Consider the following 10,142-nt stretch of genomic DNA (forward strand, 5'->3'; position numbering starts at 1 on the left):
GTTTTCTACTTTCAGAATTTTTAGGTAATGTGAGGTGGAGAGTTCCATTTTGTATTTGTATGTATTTGGGGTTCTAAATGGCTCCTGCACTTGATGGCCACATCTTTTTAAAGATCTGGGTAATATTCTGCATTAATTAACTGAATAAGTTTTCTATGACATTATCCTGTACCTCCACTTCTTGTTCTGCAGCTATGATTTTTGAGTTTTGTATTTTAATGGATTTCTAATCAGTATGACATAATGCAAATTCCTTCATCATGCCAAGTATTAATTTTAAATGTAGTCTTCTGTTAAAAGGTTTTAAATATTTAATGCTACATTATAACAAGTGTATTCATAAACATTTAAAGAAGTTTTTAAAATATTTCCTCTTATTTTGAAGGGGATGCTAAGTAGCATTAGGTACATTACATAGCATACTTTTCTGTTCAGAGTTGGTAGCCATATGAATATATGAATCTGGAATACACTGGACAGCATATGTGAGGCTATATTTTGAATAAGTCAGTTTTCAAATTTTTACTTTTCAAATTTTAACTGGCATGGATTTCAAAACTGGAAAGTGGGGTTTCTTCTTGGATTACACAGTAGAAAATCTTTATGCAACTCATATTATTTTTTCCAGAGTGTTTCTGAGAATCTTCCCTAGAAGTGTGATGGTTATGGATGTGGACATGAATATCAAAGAGCAAAGCACAGAGAAGCCAATGGTAAAAACCCTAGAGTGTAAAAAAAAAATTCACTGGAGAGTATGATTGTTAAAAATATGAGCACAAGTGTATTATAATAGTTGAAGAAAAGTAACTGCTAAAATGCATTAATAAAAAAGAGTGCACTGGTAATAGTGGTGTATCTAATCAAGTTTTAGTAACAGCTTAACTTGGTGTGTTTCTAGGGGAACTAAACTATAGTTCCATATCAAGATATGTTTAGATGAGAAGAAAGCCAGAAAATAAACAAGAGGCAAGGAGGAGATGGAATGAAGAATAAGAAAGGAATAGAATCCAGGGAGTGAACAAAAGAAAGAGAAGCAGGCATATACATTCGATGGAAGGAAAATCACACCATAATAATTGAAAGAGAAAGGACAAGGTATTTGAAATTGAAATGTGGAAATAATGTGTGAGTTTCCAGGACCAAAATTTGTCTCAAAAGTGAAGAAGTCATTCTGTCTTCCTCAATGTTAGAAAGACATTAAAAATTGAAATACACCTAAATGTAGACCTATGTTGTATTTACCAAAAGTAAATATAAACCAATGTAGCCAGCCATGTATGTATATAATTTTATGCCATCTCTAATGTTCCTACTTTCCCAGGACAGTAAATATCAGGCAGAAACAGAGAATGTGGAAAAAGAAAAGAATAGTGGTCACTCTTGACATTGCTTGATGAAATTTCCATTTGAAAATTTGTGACTGTTTACACAGCTTCAAGTTAAGGGGCATAACTAGGAGTAGGCTGTAGCTAGATTCCAAGCTGATATGTTAAGATATAGGAATAGGAAGCGAAGTAAGTATAGATAAGAACTCTGGAAATTTAATGAATCATCTGTTGGGGACCATGTTCACAGTGCACATTATGATGCAACAGGTTTTTGATGCTATAGTTTTGGTACACTCCCAGGTGCTTCCAATGTTCCTGGGCCTCATAACACAATCTGAATGATAAAGGAATGATTGCCCCTTAGAAAAATCTCAAAGGTTTAGTAATACTTGACTGCACTTTGTGAGACAAATTCCATGCTGTAATGGTCTTTCTGGTTTGGGGAATTTGCAAATGTCTCAGGACCCATCTCTTAAGATTGCCTGCTACATAGCACAAGTCTCTAAGATTTCATCTCACTCCAGTCAGAATGGCAGCTATTAATACAAACAACAATAAGTGTTGGTGAGGATGTGGGAAAAAATTCACACTCATACATTGCTGGTGGAACTGCTAATGGGTGCAGCCAATTTGGAAAACAATATTGAGATTCCTTGGCAAGCTGGGCATGGAACTACCATTTGACAAACCTATCCCACTCTGCAGTCTATACCCAAAGGACTGTATTGTACAGGGATTGTACAACATTGTATAGGGACACAGCCACATCAATGCTTATAGCAGCACAATCCACAATAGCTGAATTGTGGAAACAACATACATGTCCTTCAGTAGATGAATGCATAAAGAAAATGTGGTATATATACACAATGGAATATTATTTAGCCTTCAACAAGAATGGAATTATGGCATTTGCTAGTAAATAGATGGAGCTGGACAATATTATAGTAAGTGAAATAAGCCAATTCCAAGGAACCAAAAGCTGAATATTTTCTGATATGTGGATGCTAACCTACAGTAAGGGAGTAGGGTAGGGAAGCATAGAGGAACTTTGGAGTAGACAGAGGGGAGTGAGGTGAGATAGGAAAGACAGTAGAATGAACCAGACATTATTACCATATGTGCATATATGATTAAATGACTGGTATAATTCTACATAATGTACAACCAGAAGAATGAGAAGTTATACTTATGTGTGATGTTCAAAATGCATTCTACTGTCATGTATAACTACTTAGAACAAATAAAAAATAAAAAATAAATTTAAAAAATTCTCTATGTAAGAACCACAGCAAATAATCCATTCCTAAAATAATCTAAATTATTTATTAATCTAAGTAATCTAAAATAATCTCTAAAATACATTTGTGATCTATTTCACAGTGTTACTGTGGCTCACTGTAAAGTCTCAATAAATACAAACTCTTAGAATTACACTTTTTTGTTGTTGTTGTTTTTTGTTGTTGTGCTGGTGGTGGTTTGTGGTACTAATGATTGAATCCAAGAATGCTCTACAAGTAAGTTACATTCCCATCTCCATTTTCCTTTTTACTTTTTTCTGGAACATGAACTCCTACTGACTCAGCCTCTTGAGTATAATTCATCTTTTTGAAGGATATACTCTCTGTTTTTGAAGATGCTATAGAAAGAACATGTATGATAATGAGAATATTCTCAAAATTTATTTTCCCATGTAGAACATATTTGGTTTCAACTTAAAATATTCACTATACTAAACCAAATTTTATTCTCAAATGTCATATTCATAAGGTCCAGGTTAAGCAAGTAAGGAATAAGTTATGAAATGACAGTAAGAGTTCCATGTTCCAGCATGTGCTGGAGTGTAACCTGTGTATGCCAATGTAATCTGTCAGATTAGGAGAATGAGTTTAATATGAGTGAGCAATACAATATGACTATAATACAAAGTACTTCTCCATTTAGGCTGCATTATTACAAAATGGCCTCCCCAATACAAAATAGAATGGGCCTCTTCTATAAGCAGCCAATCAGGCTATTCTTCAACTATCATTTTTCAGTATTCATCTTCTATAGTATTATGTTAAGGCAGAATATATCCAAAGAGATGTGAGTAGGATGGTGAAAGTGCTTGAACTTAAGCCATATAAGTTATGAGAGAAGAACTGGGAATAATTAGCCCAGAGAAAACAGTGCTTGATTTAGACATGGCTAAATATTTCTAGCTCCTTGAAACTCACCCATAGCTACTTTGTCAAAAACATAATTAGATATATTATTCATGATGTTTCATAATCTATTTTTTCTCTTAACACATTCAGTGAGTTCATACTATTGGTTATATGTATTTTTATAAGTTATTTTTCCATATGTATTTATACTTGACTTTCATATTTTATTTGTGTCACTCTAGTGCCTACCCTATTAAAGAGTGCTATATTTTTAAATTCAGATTCAAAGAATGCATGAACTTTCAGAGAGTTTGGAGTTCTTGAACTTATTTGCCTAAATTATGATGTGTGTATCAGCAATTACATAGTTTATAACATATTATACACATTTTCCTTATTAGCTATGGGACAAATAAACCATATTCCTGTGGTTGGCTAATTATTGTATTTTATTTATTTTTAATTTCTTTTCATTTTGCAAGTTATGAGGTGTGTGTGTGTGTGTGTGTGTGTGTGTGTGTATTCTCACTGTGTGGATAGGTTAGAAAAAAATACATATATATGTAATTTTACTTTCATTTAATTTCTTTCTTTTGCATCTGTTTATGATTTAGCCTTGTTTTGATTAAGTGGGATATAATTATATATATAGGCTTGAACTATTTTGATCTTACATTTGCTTGTTTGTTTGTATATTGGTTTTTGTCCATAATCCCACTTCTTTAGTTTGTGCCCACCCCAATACCAAATTTTCATGTTCCCTATCCTCTTTTGTCTTTTAATTACTTTTAGTTAATTTTTTTGTAATTCCGTCTTTATAGTTCACATCAGCTACCTATCTCCTGACTCTCTTTTGTTTACTTAACATATTTCAAACTTTTCTTGCCTTCCTACCCTATTTTCTCTTTACTTAAGAAAATTTAATTCCACTGTCTAATAGAATTAGTTAGCTAATGGAATTCTTACCCCATTCATGTTGTTGTGATTATTGATAGAATACATGACATAGTAGACATCTGCTTTTTTTTTTTTAAATATTTATTTATTTTTTTAGTTATCGGCAGACACAACATCTTTGTTGGTATGTGGTGCTGAGGATCGAACCCGGGCCGCACGCATGCCAGACGAGCGCGCTACCACTTGAGCCACATCCCCAGCCCCAGACATCTGCTTTTTATTCTTGATTGAGTTCATGATTTTTTATTTTTGGTATTGATGGTACTGATGCTCACCTCAACATTCCTCTATAGGTGGCAATTATTGATATAGATGTTAAAGTGGACATGAGACACTGTACATTTGTTGCTAACAGTAGTGCTATTCCTGGCTCCTACTTCCTGTAAGAGGGGCTGGAAGGTGATTGGGATATTTCAAGTTCACAGAGTCGAGATCTTGCTGTGGAACAATACTCACAACTCAGCCAAGTAAGTAACAGCAAATCTCACTCCACACATGATAATCTAGCCCCACCTGAGCCTTCATGTTACTTCAAGGGCAGAGAATTGGGGAAACAAGACCCCCAAATCAAAAAACAAACAGGTTCCAAAGAGGAACAATCAGATGGGCACCACAGGTTGCACTCTGAGATAGATATCTCATAAAGCAAAAAAAAAAGATAACTATTCTCAAGAGGACTTAAAACAGGAAGGAGAATCCATCTCAACTGATGCACAAGTCCAACCAAGACCTCTGAAAACATGAGGAAATAGGCCAAGAAATCTCCCAAATTCAGAATCTGCCAACAAAGGATCCCACAGATATGGAAGTAGATGAAATTTCAGACAAAGATTATAAAAAATGATTATTAAAATGTTAAACTAAAAGAAGATCTAAGAAATGAATGAAGAAAGCTAATATTGGAGATAAAAGACCGCTTCAATAAAGAAATAGAAATATTGAAAAGAAACCCCTCAGAACTCATGGAAATGAAAGACACAAATCACACTTCACAATATCTCAACTGTGGAACCAATCTAGATGACCTTCAATAGATGAATGGATAAAAAAAGTGGTATATATACACAATGGAATATTACTCAGCAATATAGGAGAATAAAATCATGGCATTTTCAGGTAATAGGATGCAGTTAGAGAAGATAATGCTTAGTGAAGTTAGCCAATCCCCCCAAAACAAATGGAAAATGTTTCCTTTGATATAAGGAGGCTGATTCACAGTGGGATAGGGAGAGGGAGCATGGGAGGAATAGAGGAACTCTAGATTGGCCAGAGGGGTGGGAGGGGAGGGGAGGGGGCATGGGGTTAGAAATGATGGTGGAATGTGATGATGATTATTATACAAAGTACATGTATGAAGACATGAATTGGTGTGCAAAAACTTTGTATAAAACCAGAGATATAGAAAATTCTGCTCTATATGTGTAATAAGAATTGTAATGCATTCCGGTGTCATATTTTAAAAAAATTCCACTGGAAACCATCACCAACAGATTTGATTGCATAGAAAACAGAACTTGAGTCCTTGAGGACAGAACTTCAACTTCAGGCCTCCAAGACAGGGTAAAGGCTCTCAGATGGATGTGTTCTGGTGGCCAGCATGGAAATTGCGGGATCATGTGCTGGGGGACTCACTAATTCTGAGGGAGAAATCACTCAACCAGAAGGCTGAAAGTTCAGGGAGGGATCAGAGGCCCACAGGGGTGACTGAGCCCCTAGTGGCAAGTTCCTGGTCAAAGCCCAGGCCAGGACTCTATGTTTAAGGCAGAGCACCAAGGGTGGCAGGAAGCCTGCTCTGCCTGGAATTCTGAATGCTTTTATCATAATTGACCCCATCAACACTCCAGGACATTCAGCTGGAAGGTGGATGGCCATAGAGTGGTTTTTGGAGTGGAGCTGAGGGCTCTCTGAAGCTTTAGCAATGTCTTCATAGTTTAGAAGCCTAGGCTTTGGCTTGGGCCAGTCCTTGGGTCAGGTGGTAGGCAGCTTGGCTTCCCCCACTGGCCAAGTCTTCAACTGCACCATAGATATGCCTGTGGAGGTATCCAAAGCTGTGGAAGAAGGTTCACTTCATTGTTGGAGAAAGAAAATTGAAGCCATGGAATCAAGGTTCAGATCCAAGAATACAAGACTTAAAAAGTATTGTACTGATCTGGAAAAAGGGATGAAGCATCACAGCTTCAAATAAACCTTCAATCTACAAGATACCAAAATCAACTGCAACAGAAACAGGTAGAAATCAGCCATCTTCAAGCAATCCATATGGCACTACAGGAGCAGTTGTTGACCTGCAGTCAGCTACTCAATCAGTACCTTCAGGAGCAGGTGGTGTACCAGCAACCAGTGCACCTTGTTCATTCGGTTATAGAGTCAGCCAATATTTTTCACCTTTCCGTGACAATGCCAAGGATGTTAGTGACATAATTTCATCACAACAGGAAATGAACAGATTGTCAAATGAAGTTTGAAGACTTGAATGTGAAGTTGGCCATTGGAGGCTTAACGGCAGGCACAAGGAACACATGATTCATATCAAAGTGAAATCTGCAAACTACACCATACTATTAAGGTACTGGAACAAAACTGAAGTCAGAACATGGATCATCACCAACATGAAATGTCCATTTTGCAGAATGCACATCAACAAAAACTGGCAGAGTTAAATCACCAGCATCACCAGGAGTCAAATGACTATGAAGGACAGATTGCAGAACTTGAAAAGCTGTTACACCAAGGTGATTCAGGAGTTACAGTAACTGATGAGTCTCAAGTCTGGGAGATGCAAAACACTATTCAGGTTCTACAAACTGAAAAACTAAAGTCCATAAGAAGAATCAAAGAACTTGAGGATACAATAAAAGATATAAAGAAAAAAATTATCTTCTACAGAACATGACAGAGATGTCCTGAAGAGAGAAAAAGAGCAGCTCAGTGTAGAAAAGTGACAAATAATTGAAGAGTGTGAAAACTTGAAACAGGAATATAGCAAATTACAGCCTTCTGTGATGGAGCAGAGTGATCCTGTGGCAGAAAAGGGAACAATTCCTCCACAGAGTTCATCAGTGGGAGAAGTGTTCAGACTACAGCAAGCCCTGTCTGATGCTGAAAATGAAAGACTGAGACTGAGTAGTTTAAGACAGGATACCAGTCTTCTGAAGACAATCTGAAACTTCAAATGCATGTCCAAGTTTTAGAAAAAGAGAAGTCATTATTGAGTCAAGAAAAGGAAGAACTTCAGATATCACTTTGCAAACTGAGCTGGGAATATGAAGTCATTAAAAGTGTGGCTTCAATAGACATGAATTTGAATGTACAAATATATGACTTAACACTGAACTTGGAGGCTAAGGAGCAAGAACTGAATGAGAGTATTAACAAAAAGAAAATGCTGTTAGCTCAGTTAGAAGAACTGTACAATGAGCACTGTGAAGCTACAAAGCACGTAAATTTGATAATAGATGAGCTATCAAAACATCAAAATAAAGGAGATGGTCTAATCAAGAAGTTGAAACAAGATCTGGATGATAAAAAAGAGAGAGTTCATAAACTTGAGGAGGATAATATGGACATAACTAAAAAGTTGCATGTACAGAAAGAAAAGTTAACTGAGAGTGCGCTGAGCCTCCATGATTTGCATTTAACCAAGCAGAAGCTTGAAATTAAAGTCGAAGATTTAGTAGGTCAGCTAAGTCAGTCACAAAAAAGTAGTTTAGACATCCAATAGGAAAACCTGGAACTTAAGGAACACATTAGCCAAAAGGAGGAGGAACTATGTAGAGTTCAAAACGAGTTAAGCATGCTGTTAATGAAGACTTTAACAGTAATTTTAAGGATAGCTTGCTAAAGACAAGGAAGTCAAAATTACTAACTTGAAGCAAATTGTTGCAGAAGTAGAACAGCTCAATGAAAATTTGAAGAAAGTTGCTTTTGATTTCAAAATGGAAAATGACAAGTTGATTTTAGCATGCGAAGATGTAAGGTATCAGTTGGAAGAATCTATTGCTGGTAACAACTAAATTTCTCTAGAAAAAGACACTATTATGGAGATGCTCAAAAGAGAGAAATAACAGATACAAGTAGAACTGTGTCAGGCCAAGAAGAGACTGTTGGAAGAAGCAAACAATTACAGGCAGACTATTCAGGAACTCTCAAATATATATAATTGGAATACCTCTGCCTTACAGCTGGAACAGAAGCATGTAGTGCAATTCAGTGAAGAGAAAGACTTTGAAATAGCAGGACTCAAAAATAATACTGAAGAAATGGCTACTGATCAAAAAGAAACTAAGGAAATGTTGGCATCTCCTTTAGAAGAACAGAAGCAATTGATGCAACTTATAAATGAGAAAGAAGTTTTTATTGACCAACTCAAACAAGAGAGTTCAGCACTGCAAAAGGATTTAGATAAATGTTCTCAGATCTTAAAACAAAATGAAACTTTAAGGCAGACCATAGAGCCAAAAGACAGAAGTCTCAGCTCCATGAAAGAAGAAAAGACTCATCTGCAAGAAGAATTGGAAAGACTTAGGGGACAGCAGAATCGGGTTGTAACTGTGGCTGAGCCTAAAACCCTCAATAGTATCACAGAACTAGAATCTGAGGTATCTCAACTGAATATCAAGAATCATCTGGAAGAGGAAGTTACACATCATCAAAAGGTCATTGAATATCAAAACCAGAGTCAAATGCAACTACTTCAGTCTCTACAGGAGCAGAAGGAGGAAATGGATAAATTTAAATACCAGTATGAGCAGATGAAGGGTGCACAACACAACTGTTTTTAGAAAAAGTTGAGGAAATTAAGAATTTGCAGAAAAACATTGAGCAAATAAAAGCCCAGGGGCATGAAGAGAGACAGGATATTCAAACAGAGAATGCTGATAGTTTTCAAGCTACAAAAGTGAAAAGCCTTAATATAGAAAATGGGAGTGAAAACCATGCCATACGTAAAGCCAAAATGGAAAAATTTGTGAAAAGAATCAAAGAACGAGTACTTGAGATTAAACTTCAGAATTCAAAGAATATATCTTTAACCAAACTGGTTGATCAGCTGTCTAAAGATGAGGTTGAGAAACTCACTTAAATTATCCAGCATAAAGACATGGAGAGACAAGCTCTTCATGCTAGAATGTCTCTAGTTCCATACACCTAGGATGTCCTTGACCTACAGCAGCAACTCCAGACCTTCATTATGGAAAAGAGAACAAGGATTAGCATTTTGAATGGGAAGATCCAAAAGTGACCCCAAGATACCTTTGAGACCAGCTGAGCAAACTGGGTTAATAGTTCTTTTTCAGGACTTTTTGTTCAATTTCTGGAAACAGAATCTCATCCAGCTATTCTACCACCCAAACTTTCTGATCATACCATGAAACTTTTAGATTAACCAGGAAGGAGAAAGCAAGGTGTAAAACTACCAGGAAGTTTTAAAGATGCATCAGAATCCAGAGCTGATAGAAGAACCATTCTTGGCTCCCCATTTGGAAGCCATGACTCTTATTAACCCAGAAGGACTTGGTTGGACCTGGTGGACTTGGGCATGTTCATTTGACATGTACATTATTGCCAATACCCCTTGACAACAGCCCCAGATTTGTACTAAAGGACCTTTTAAGGCCATACTGATTCTCAAGCCAGAGATGATTTAGCACTTTAAAGAATCCATAAACACAAGGAACTTTTTCCTTTTGGAAAAAAATGTCATATATTT

At 36.2% G+C, this 10,142-nt stretch overlaps 1 pseudogene; it reads left to right on the plus strand.

Annotated features, from left to right (window-relative positions):
* LOC107161112 overlaps positions 1-9,674 on the plus strand; it is a 30,057-nt pseudogene extending 20,383 nt beyond the window's left edge.
* The last annotated feature ends 468 nt before the right edge of the window (positions 9,675-10,142 follow it).

Source organism: Marmota marmota, unplaced genomic scaffold, assembly GCF_001458135.2.
Source record: "Marmota marmota marmota unplaced genomic scaffold, marMar, whole genome shotgun sequence".
In the NCBI taxonomy this organism is placed as follows: Eukaryota; Metazoa; Chordata; class Mammalia; order Rodentia; family Sciuridae; genus Marmota; species Marmota marmota.